Consider the following 10,836-nt stretch of genomic DNA (forward strand, 5'->3'; position numbering starts at 1 on the left):
CCTGTCCTACCTGTCCTTCCACTTCTGCATTAATAAGATTACAATGCAATCACCAGGACAGGGAGCAAAGGAGGGCTAGACAGGGCATTGCTGTTTCATTTGGCGAGCTTTCCAATACGACATATTATTCTACATCAACCAATAGCTCAGAAGAACTAGAGCCCAATAGGAGTCAAGAAGCACACAGGTTTTAGACATTCCCAGAATTACCAAAAACTCCAAATTCTGGAAATGCAGAGGGAAAAACACTTCAGCACAGAGATCGAGGTACCAGGCATGCCCAGCACCCCTGCAATCAGGTAAGGGCTTCAGACCTCCTTGGTGCAGACACAGGGCAGCTGTCACCACACAGTATCAGAAGCATCAAGAGTGCCCACAGTATCCCTCCCAGCCCCCAGCCCCGATGGGTATTTGATCATTGTATAACTGAAACCCAAGCACAAAAATTTGTAAATCTACAACTGTACCCTCATGGTGTTTCACTAATAAAAATAAAAGGTAAAGGCCCTCCCGTTGATCGTCGATTTGCTCGAGCGGGCCCAGTAACGTCTCCATTGGAGACTTTGTTGTTACTGTGTCTGGCATATCGAATACTCTCGGTAGCTTGCCGGGCTCTCCGAGAGGGGCGGAGGAATCGAACTCGGGTCGGCCATGTTGGCCACTTGTAAGGCGAACGCCCTACCTGCTGTGCTATCGCTCCAGCCCACTAATAAAAATCTAAAAATAAAATAAAAAATAAAGGAAGAAAAAAAAGTACCCTTAAAGTAGGACACTATGCCCTGGCAGCTGCATGGACCAACTGCAGCCTTGGGGAATGGCTCCAGCATTCAGCAGAACAGAGAACCTCATTTGCTCAGAGCAGCCAGTCACCACCCTCCTCAGTGTTGGCCTGGGACTTGCCCTGCACAAACACGTTCATATTCTCCGCCCCCCCACCCCCAGCCATGCCTTCACCCTATGCCTAGAGCACTAGCATGGATAGGCACCCCTGTGGATCCCAGGTGTCAAGAGTGAACCCCAGGCCTGTATCAGGAAGTTTTCCTCCAGCGTCAGGACTCAACTTTCTAGGGCCACGTCTTGCTCAACAGCCAGTTGTTTGGGATTTGAGATTCTCCACGATTCTGAAGCTGCTGCAGGAATCTAAGAGCTAGTCACAGAAAGTTATCCTACCAAGGCTAAAACTCCCCGGAACAGACTTGTGAGCATCATAGATCAGATTCACAAGTTAAAACTTTATGTACTATGTGCAAGGAATGGCCTTACACAAGGCCATGAACTTGGCTTCAAAATTTCAATTCCAGGAGTCACCATCCATAGAACCAGGTGAAGGGCAGGAGATGTTTGGGAACAGCACCCATGCAAGGACCCTGGGGGATCCCCAGCAGCAGGCCTCCTCAGCATTCTCACTCTACAGAAGCTTTTCCATCCACATCACCTCCAGTCAGGCATTCAAACCCCCACACTCTACATCTGAGCCCCAGATGCAGAATCTGAGGGCTCTGAAGAAGCACTGTGATGTGGGACACACTCCCATGGGCAGTGCCCCATCTCTGTCCCTAAAGCTGCAGGTCCTGGTTATGGAGAACGGGTGAAGAACTGCAAGGACATGGAGAAACTGCTAAAGCACCATGGGCAGTCCCAGAGATGGGTGCACCGGGTTTGTCCTGCCATGTGTCCCCCTAATCAGTGCCACGAGAGTGGTGCTGAAGCCCACATCCAACTAGGAGACAGACAGCTGGGGAATAGATGCAGAGTGCCTCCAGGTCAGAAGACTCACCCCAGGGGACTGGATTTGAGAGAACAGATTGGATTTTTCCAGAAATACAGAAATCAGGAGTGGGGCTGGGGTAAGGACACAGTCTTGGGGATAGCTACCCAAAGGGAGATTGAAGGCCGAGAGCTGATTTCAGGCCAGGTTCTAGTTGGAGCTCTATAGAAGCTGAAGGGGTGGGGATGAGGTTTAAACTGGAGAATCTAGAATATAGAATGACTGCATTCATTTGTGGTATATTATACACATGTACATAGTAAAAGACATATCCACAGTTAGGGAAAACAGGGTCTAGGAGGACTGGTCAATGGTTGGACTCAACCCCAAGCGTGTACAGGGCAGAGGGTAGGTAAGAGAAAGGACCAGGATGACAGTAATCGCTGGAAATGACCACAGTGGATAAGTACTGAGCATTAGAAGTAGGTGAAGGGATATACTGGATAACCTTTCAGCAACATTACAAACCACAAAGCCCAAAATGAGAGAGGGAAAAAAAAAAGAAAAATGCCTTCCATAGAGGCAGGCTGTGGGGGGAGGGGTGTCACAATCACGACCATCCTGTTATGCGTCGATTGCCTCGAGCAGGCCCCAGTAACGTCTCCTTCATCCTACCCTGAGATTTTTTTTTAAAGTGCCATATTCAAGGCTCTTTCAGAGTTAGGAGAATGAGACCCTTCATTGTTACTGGTATTTGGCATATTGGGTACGCCACGGGGAGTTTGCCAGACTCTGCCCTGTGGGCAGGTTACATTCGGTAGCCTGCCAGGTTGTCCAAAGTAGGAATGAGATAAGATGTCGCACGGCCGGGAGTTGGGTTTTATAGTCTGAGTCTCGGCCGTTGATGGGATTACACAGCGCCAGGGGGCCAATTGGTGGGTATGACCCCTCCCTACTGGAATTTTGAGGATCTGGGTGGAGGATGCTCAGCCCAATCCGAGTAGGCTTGGAGATCTCAGCCCTGGGATCTGCATGACTTTGTTCCTCTGCTGGTACCTTCATGTGTGCGGAGAGTGGTCTCAGCATGGTGGTGGCTGGTTCTGCCGGAGCGTACCAAGGCCATCGAGGCCTTCCGGGAGGGTAAGAAGGATGTCCTAGTGACCACAGACATCGCCTCCAAGGGCCTGGACTTCTGGACGTCCAGCACATCAATTATGACATTACCAAGGAGATCGAGAACTACGTACACTGGATCGGCTGTACAGGGCATTCAGGAAACACAGGGATCGCCACCACCTTCATCAACAAGGCCTGTGAGGAGTTGGTGCTGATGGACCTCAGAGCACTCCTGCTGGAAGCCAGACAAAAGGTGCTGACTGTCCTCCAAGCGCTGCACTGTAGGGATGAGTTCATGCTAGACATTGGCGGACAGCGTGGCTGTGCCTTCTGTGAGGGCCTGGGTCACCGGATCACCAACTGCCCCAAAATGGAGGCCATGCAGGCCAAGCAAGTGAGCAGCATCAGCCACAAGGACTACCAGGCCCACAGTTCCTTGGACTTCTGAGTGCCCCGGGGTCCCGCTGAGGGGCACCTGGCCACCAGCACGCCCAACACCAGAGCCAGTGTCCTCAGCCCAGCTGGGCTGGGGCAGACAGTACTGGCTGCCTATATCCCCTGACCCCCACCCGGAATGACTTACTTTTGCTCTCTGCTGCCAGTAAAGCACAAAACCATGTTGGGATCTGCCCTGCACCCCCCCCCCAAAAAAAAAAAAAAAAAGAATTGAAATTTAAAAAAAAAAAAAAAGAAGCTGTTTGCGGCCCAGATGGGCACCCACTGGAACAAGATTGAAACAGATAGTTTTGAAGGAGTGATACATGATTTAAGGGACCACGTCTCTCTGGGGGTGGGGGGGGGGGGCTATGAAATCCATGATGGGATGAACTTGGACTTTATTACCAATAGAGTAGAACTTCTTTCGCCCCTTCTCCAACCCCCTCACTGGTATGGCCACCTGTCTTTGAAAAGAAAAACCCCATGGTAATAAAAAATTCAAAAGCAAAAAGAAAAGAAAAATGAGGGTGCTGATACCCCTCCAGACACGACTTTTCCACTGCAAGGCCAAAGTGGTTCCCCTGGGGAGAAAAAAAAGGGGAGTGCAGGCCTGCCACCCCAGAAGAGCCCCATCCATCCCTTCTGGTAGTCACTGGAAGGCTCACAGACCTGGGGGCACTATTTCTGTATGGCGTGACCCCAGGATCTCCCAGGGCCCTCAGCCCCCCCATGTCCCTGGAGGGGTCCGTAGAGAATTAGCATCCTGGTTGCAGAGTCAGCAATTTGGAATTTATCCATCAGAGACCTGTGATGAGTTTCTCCAGGCAACACTGTCAGCAACAGCCACACTAACGTGAGGTCTGTGAGATCACCTACAGCAGGACCCGAGAAGCCACTTCCAGTAGCACTGTGTGTGTCGGCACCCTTCCCTGGGTGGGCTGAAGTTCCCTTAGTCACACACACCCATTCCCAGGGCATCCTGGTGACTTTGAGGGGAAAAGGTGTTTTTTTTTTTCCTGTATTGTCAGTTTACTAGTTTTCGGTATAAAGCTTATAGCTTTTTCAAAATAAGGTTCCACTCGAGTCCTTAGTAGCATTACTAATTTGGCATCCCATCTTGCATGGAGGTTCATATAGAACTTTGGAAGAGAGTTAGCACCAAGCACTCAGGGCTCCAAAGAAACCAAGCTGACAAGACAACTGTTCAAGCTAATCAGGGTCAAAGCCTGCTTCTCATTTTCCCCTGTAACAGCCTGCAGAGCTAAATTTCAAACCTAAGGTCAGGGGTTGGAAAATATACCCAAAGCCTCTTCAAAAATAAGGACGTGGTGATGCTTCATCAGCACTGCCAAGGATGCTCAGAAACCCCGTGTGGAATCTCTGCTTTAGGCCAGAGCCAAGGGAACAAAGCTCCAGTACTTCCACACCCCACCCTGCACTGCGGGAGAAGGGACCCCCATTCTTGGCTACACTTAGTTACCGCAACATCTTGTCATGTGTCAAATTATTGTCTCAGACCAAAAAAGACTCCAACACAACCTGGATGCTCCCTCGTCCCAGAGTCTGTCCCAAACCCAGAGTAGGAACTCTGCGCATCAGATGCTCACTACAGAGAGGAAGATGATCAAATAGAAAAATGCTCTAACACACCAAGTATTTAGAATCCACTATGTCTGAGAAGAACCACTGAAGTCTACTTCTTGGGTCCACTAGAGAGCTTACAAGTCTGGAGAGGCACATGAGATCACAGAATCGGGGCCAAAGCCTGCTTCTCAGGAAACAGACCTGGTCGAAACCAGTGGCGGACAGAAATACTTAAGAGGCACTTTTGATGGGAGGAGGTTGAGTGGCTGGACTGGTAGAAGGAGCAGTTCTAGGAGCTGTGAGACCAGGAGGTCTGCACTTGTGTGCACTTTTGTGTCCAGAAAAACTGGCAAGTTCTCATGGTGGGGCAAAGTCACCGTTCTAAGATTATGGTGACCAAGTTCTGTGCTCCTAAACCAACTTCTAGGCCTGATCTGTCCTAGATGAAAGCTTCAGCCGCTCCCACCTCACAAACCTTCCGCTTGCTTAGGAAAACAGAGAGGAAGAGTCCCCTGAAGGTCTCAGTCCCCGGACTTGGGATCAAAAGGATTCTGACCCTTCATCTTTGAAATCCCCCACACTTCATATCATCTGATATAAAGGGTCACACATATATGCCCAGGGGACACCTCCTGAAGCAACAAAAATTTGCCTATAACAGTGTCCATGAATTTTATAGATCTATTGACACTATTCAACTTTGTTCATCTATTTAATCCTACAATTCTATCAACAGTTGCCACTTTTCCTATGTTAAATGAAAATAAAGGTCAGATTCACAAAACACGGCTCCGGATTCGGAAGTTCTCAGAGAAACAAAAGGCCAAGAGAATAAGCCACAGCTTCTGCTGCCTCTGGCCAGCTCTAGCTGACACTACTTAGCCCAGCCTGGCTTCATCAGTTTTTATTAACCAACATCGCTGCAAACAGTCAACAACAAAAACTGGAGGAATGAACCAACAGGAAGCCCTGATCACCCCGCCCCAAAGGGCAATGCAAAAGTTCAAGTACTACTAGCAAGTGAAAAATGAGTTTTAAAAACTCAGTTTACCAAGAAAAGGCACACCAAAGAAAAGTTGAAAGCTTCTCAAAGAAATATTCAAAGATCCAAAATAAGCCAGCCAGGATCCCAGAGAAGCCATGAATTCAGAGCGGACTTCCTCTGCATAGACTCAGAAGGAACAGTGTTCCAGAATGGAAGGAAAAGAGCTTCCTAGACAAACTCTGTGTTGGATTCTCCTTTAGAGGCATCCCCCAGTTGTAGCCAAGGCTGACAGAACTCTGGAATGTTCCCCCGCTCACCAACATCTGACTGCCCCTGGAAATCAGCGAGTTTCCCTGGCGTGTCTTGGCTCTAGTCTTGGGGGCTGATAGCTTTTCCTGGCCAAGCTTCTTTGTTTGCCCAAGTTTGCAATTCTGCATCCCTGCATTCCCCACAACTTTCCCAGAGTTGCAGCAGCTGCTTGACACACTCCCACATTCCCAGTGCTGCTGCCAATTTTGAGCACCTCCTGGTAGTCTAGGATCTTTAGAGCCAGGGGCCCTGAGAACCTCAAATCTCCCACACTCCTTTGGTAAGAACCTCTTACATGCCAAGGGAGAAATGCTGGAGACAGCCAGCCCTTTAGTGAAGGTTGCCCTGGTCCAAGCACTGAAGAATCAGCTGGCTTCTCCAAGACCACTCAGATTAATCCCAAGTTAAACCTCGTCCTCTCTTCCATCTCAAGCCCAGCCCGTTTAAAATGGAGCCAGAGAGTCTACCAGTTCCAATGGCCCCTGACAAGACAATCACCAGGACTAGCACTCAATCTTCCTGACAATTTGATCTTAGTTCCCTTCCCAGACAATGCCTCAACTTTGCAACCAGAGTTGGCCTATCTTGTCTGTTGGCAAGAACCTTTGATTTCACTGTGCACATGCTTTTTCAAGGAAGGAATGAGAAGTTTAAGATGAACCAGGTGAACTTAATGAGGTCTCGAGGCTGGAGAGATAGTACAGCGGGTAGGAGATTCACCTTACCGGCGACCCACCTGGGTTCAATCCCCAGCATCCCTTAGGGTTCCCCAAGCCCACCAGGGGTGATTCCTGAGCACAGAGCCAGGTGTGATCCCTGAGCACTGCTGGATGTGGCCCAAAAGTTAAAAAAGTTAAAAAATCTTCAGTCCCACTGGAGATTCAATAAACTCAGCCTTGACCAAAAATTAAACTTTCCTCCTCATCAAGTTCTAAAAGCAACAGAGCTTATAGAAGCAGCCAAGAAAAATGCAACTGCAAGTAGACAACAGGGCTAGGAGCCCGGGGGGCCCAGTCAGTGCACACGTGAGGAGGCTGATGTGTGTTGGAGCCCAGGACCGGGAGCACTGGGCCCCATCTTCCGTGACTGATGCAGACAAAGCGAATCGAGAGGGGCTTATGCTGCTTGCACCATTTTCACCTTCTCTCCCAGCTGATAGGGCCCCATCGTTTGAGACACCCCAGGAACAAGAACAGGCTGGCATGACTGTTCTTGTGTTAAGATTCCAAGTCCTAACATAGACACTATTTTACCCACTTCCTAGAGGCTAAGAGAAACAAGTCACTTTTATCAATAGTCCATAGTCCTCAGAGGCTCTGGGCTTAGACCCCGCAATTTTTTTCTCCCAATTTCTCACTGGGGGATACCTGCCAGCTTGTACAGTCCCTTCAGGTCTCAAAGCAGATTTTCCAGTTCAAAGCAACACCCACCCTAGCTGTCATCCAACCCAAGTAGCAAACCATCTCCACCTGAGGGAACATGGCACAGGGGGCAGAAACTGCCCTCATCACTCAAGCAATCTTTTGAATAGTGCCAACATAAAACTGCATCTGTATCACTGTCTTCCCGTTGTTCATCCATTTACTTGAGCAGGCCCAGCAACGTCTCCATTGTGAGACTTGTTACTGTGTTTGGCATATCGAATACGTCACGGGTAGCTTGCCAGGCTTTGCCATGTAGGCGAGATACTCTTGGTAGCTTGCCAGGCTCTCCAAGAGTGGCAGAGGACTTGAACTCGGATCGACAGGATCGGCCATGTGCAAGGCAAGCGCCCTACCTGCTGTGCTATCGCACCAGCCCACGATTGCATCAAACAAATGTAAATATACAGAATGGGATGGCTGCTTTCCAAGTGAAAACAAACTCAGATCTGGCTAGTTCAGCCAGCTTCAAGCCAAGCACATTCAAGATGAAGGCTACTTTGTTGTCAACCCAAAGCAAATCCTAAACGGTCAACCCAGATTCAAATGGCCATGACCAACTTTTCAAAAGCGAGAAGTCAGAGGTAGGATCTCTGCAGTGTAGAGGGGAGATGCTGGCCAGAAGTGGATGTCCAGCTAATGAACGTTCTAAAGCAGGAGGTGAGACAAAATGCTTCATAGAAAAGCATAGAAATGTCATCTTCAGAATCTCAAATACTAAAGGCAATTGAATCAAAAGACAGATGCAAGCTGGAGTCCAAATTCCTGGAAGGAAAGGGAAGGTGGTGTTCACTTCCACAGAACATATACTAAAACTGGGATGATACAGAGAAGATTAGCCTGGATCCTGTGCAAGGATGACACGCAAATTTGTGAAGCGTTCCATATTTTTATGGATGCCACAGAGACACAATACTGCAAGCAGCAAGGACAAAGAAGGAAATCACATAGAAAGGAGCACCCCTTAGATTTACAGCAGACCTATCAGAGGAAATCCTCCATGCCCAAAGACAATGGTGGAATACAGTTAAAAAAAAATGAAATGAATGCTTCACCAAGAATATTTTATTCAGCTAAACTCTCAAACTCAAAGGAATGGTACACTATTTTATGGATAAACAACAGCTCAGGAACTTCATAGACTCAAAACCAAACTTACAAGAAGGACTAAAGGGGCTACTATAAGACAAGAAAAAACCCTGCAAGCACAACAAACCCATACAAAAAAAATGGCACAAAACCCCATGACTATAATCCCTCAATGTCAATGGTCTAAATGCACCAATTAAGAGACACAGAGTGGCAAAATGGATTCAGAAACTGAACACAACATTCTACTGCCTACAAGAAACACATCTGAACAGTTAGAGCAAACAGACTCAAAGGATGGAAAACAATCCTTCAAGGAATGGGAAGGTAGCCAGACAGAAGGAAGGATGGCAATAGGGAGGAGGGTAAGCCCAGGGAGATCAGTTCCAGCCCTGCATACCCTGAGGAAGACTTTTAAGCAGTTATTAGCTTAAAAGTCTGTCTCCTCCCAGCCTAACAGAAGACATGGTAGGAAACCATCACCCATCACTGGCTACTGATTAGGGTGGGCTGCCAACAGGGAGGGCTCTTATGCCTCTCCGATCTTATGACTTTGGGGTTTGAGTAGGAGCTGAACCTGGTTGCACAGGCTAAGAGCTTGCACTGCACACCCCACCCCAGCTTCAGTCCCCTCCAGTTTGTAGTCAGCAGATACCAGACTTGGTCTGGAGCTTCTTGGCTCCAGGGACAGTGGGAAATGAGTAGATTGGAGAAGCAAGGAAAGCCAGGAGACACCTGGCCCCAGAATGAAAACACGAAGACTCCATGATCAGGCAAGGGAAAGCTAGGGACAGAATTAGGGGACAGCCACCAGGACCTAACTTTCACCATGGGCAGGAGCCAGGAGAGCCGGCTGTTCTGCTGACCCTGCTGCCAGATCCAGGCACACCATGATCCAGCAGTTGGCCTAAACAGCGGGAGACCCGGGCACATCAGGATACAGGCAGGCGGATTCAGACCTATTATACCTGGGGGCAAGCAGGCAGCCTCAGGTGGGGGCTGTTGAGGGGCACTCCAGGAACTGGAGGCAGTCTAGCCAACAGCACACAGAAGGTAGGGACCCAGATAGCTTCTGCTTCTCCCGTCACCTATGACAGGGCTCAGCCTTGGACCTGCAACTCACCTGTTGGATAACACTGGGTTGTCCTTGCTTCTCCTGCAGGGAGCTTGGGTTTATTGAGTTACTCCCACAACAGTGCCCTTGAGGCAACCCAATTCCATCAAGCACTAATAATCCTATATTGCTTTTCTCTTTCCTTTATGTCACTTGCATGGTTTAGTAACGTCCTTTATGTCTAGACACAGGAAGACAGTTGATGCTCTGCTTTTGTATCATGGGATTTAATTGACTCCAAAATAATATTTACTCCTGGGCATCCATATTTATTTAAACCTCAGTTGTCCTTAGTTCCGAGCACTCTAAAAGCAGGGTCCCAACGAAGAGACTGATGGATTCAGGGCAAGTTGTAAGTTACTCTCGCATCAAAAGGGGACAGAGCTAAACACCTTAAGTATAATGGGTTAAGAGCATGGTCATGAAATGAACTTTCGTGACCCGAAAAGTAGCTGAATAAGAACCCTGCGGGGGTTAGGAAAGATTAACCTGGCCTGAGGACTATAGTCTGAAATGTATAGCGAGATGTCCCCAGGAAGAGCCAACCTTTAAGCTTACTGTGTTCGTACAAAATGACTACAAATATGGTAAGTAAATTTACTATGATTGTTTAAATGGATTACTAGCAGAGGAAATGAGAAAGCAATACATCCTGGATGGAATCCCGCCCTTGAACGGATCTCCTAGTAATCTGGAGTGCTGAACACTCAGGAGATTTTGTCCTTGAGTAAATTCCCTAGAACTTCCCCTGAAGGAGTGGCTTTACCTCTGTTTGTTATTATGACAATGTTCAACCCCACCTATGTGTACCCCACCCTTCATGATTTCTATATAACTTTATGCTGTAGGGGGTAAGAGCGATATGACAAAGCAGAGGACTTTGAGGTCTACGAGGAGACTAGAATGATAGAACTATGACTGGGACTACAACCAACACAACGACTACGATTGTGCGGGGAAGGGAGATATCGGAGTACTCTGGGGAGGAAAGAAAAACTACCAACCAGCCTGGGACCCAATCCCCGCTTCTCCATTCCCCCAGTCCTTCGTTCATGGGCTGGCCAGAGGAACG

General features: G+C 48.4%; 1 non-coding gene and 1 pseudogene across 1 annotated transcript; both read left to right on the forward strand.

Moving 5' to 3' along the window:
• The window catches only part of LOC130022615 (probable ATP-dependent RNA helicase DDX41), a 16,148-nt pseudogene extending 12,876 nt beyond the window's left edge, over positions 1–3,272 (forward strand).
• Positions 3,273–8,348: 5,076 nt separating this feature from the next.
• Positions 8,349–8,453, forward strand: LOC130022758 (U6 spliceosomal RNA). The gene has a single exon (XR_008792297.1). It is a non-coding gene; the product is annotated as a U6 spliceosomal RNA (small nuclear RNA).
• The last annotated feature ends 2,383 nt before the right edge of the window (positions 8,454–10,836 follow it).

Source organism: Sorex fumeus, unplaced genomic scaffold (assembly GCF_029834395.1).
Source record: "Sorex fumeus unplaced genomic scaffold, SorFum_2.1 ptg000020l, whole genome shotgun sequence".
NCBI classification, from domain to species: domain Eukaryota; kingdom Metazoa; phylum Chordata; class Mammalia; order Eulipotyphla; family Soricidae; genus Sorex; species Sorex fumeus.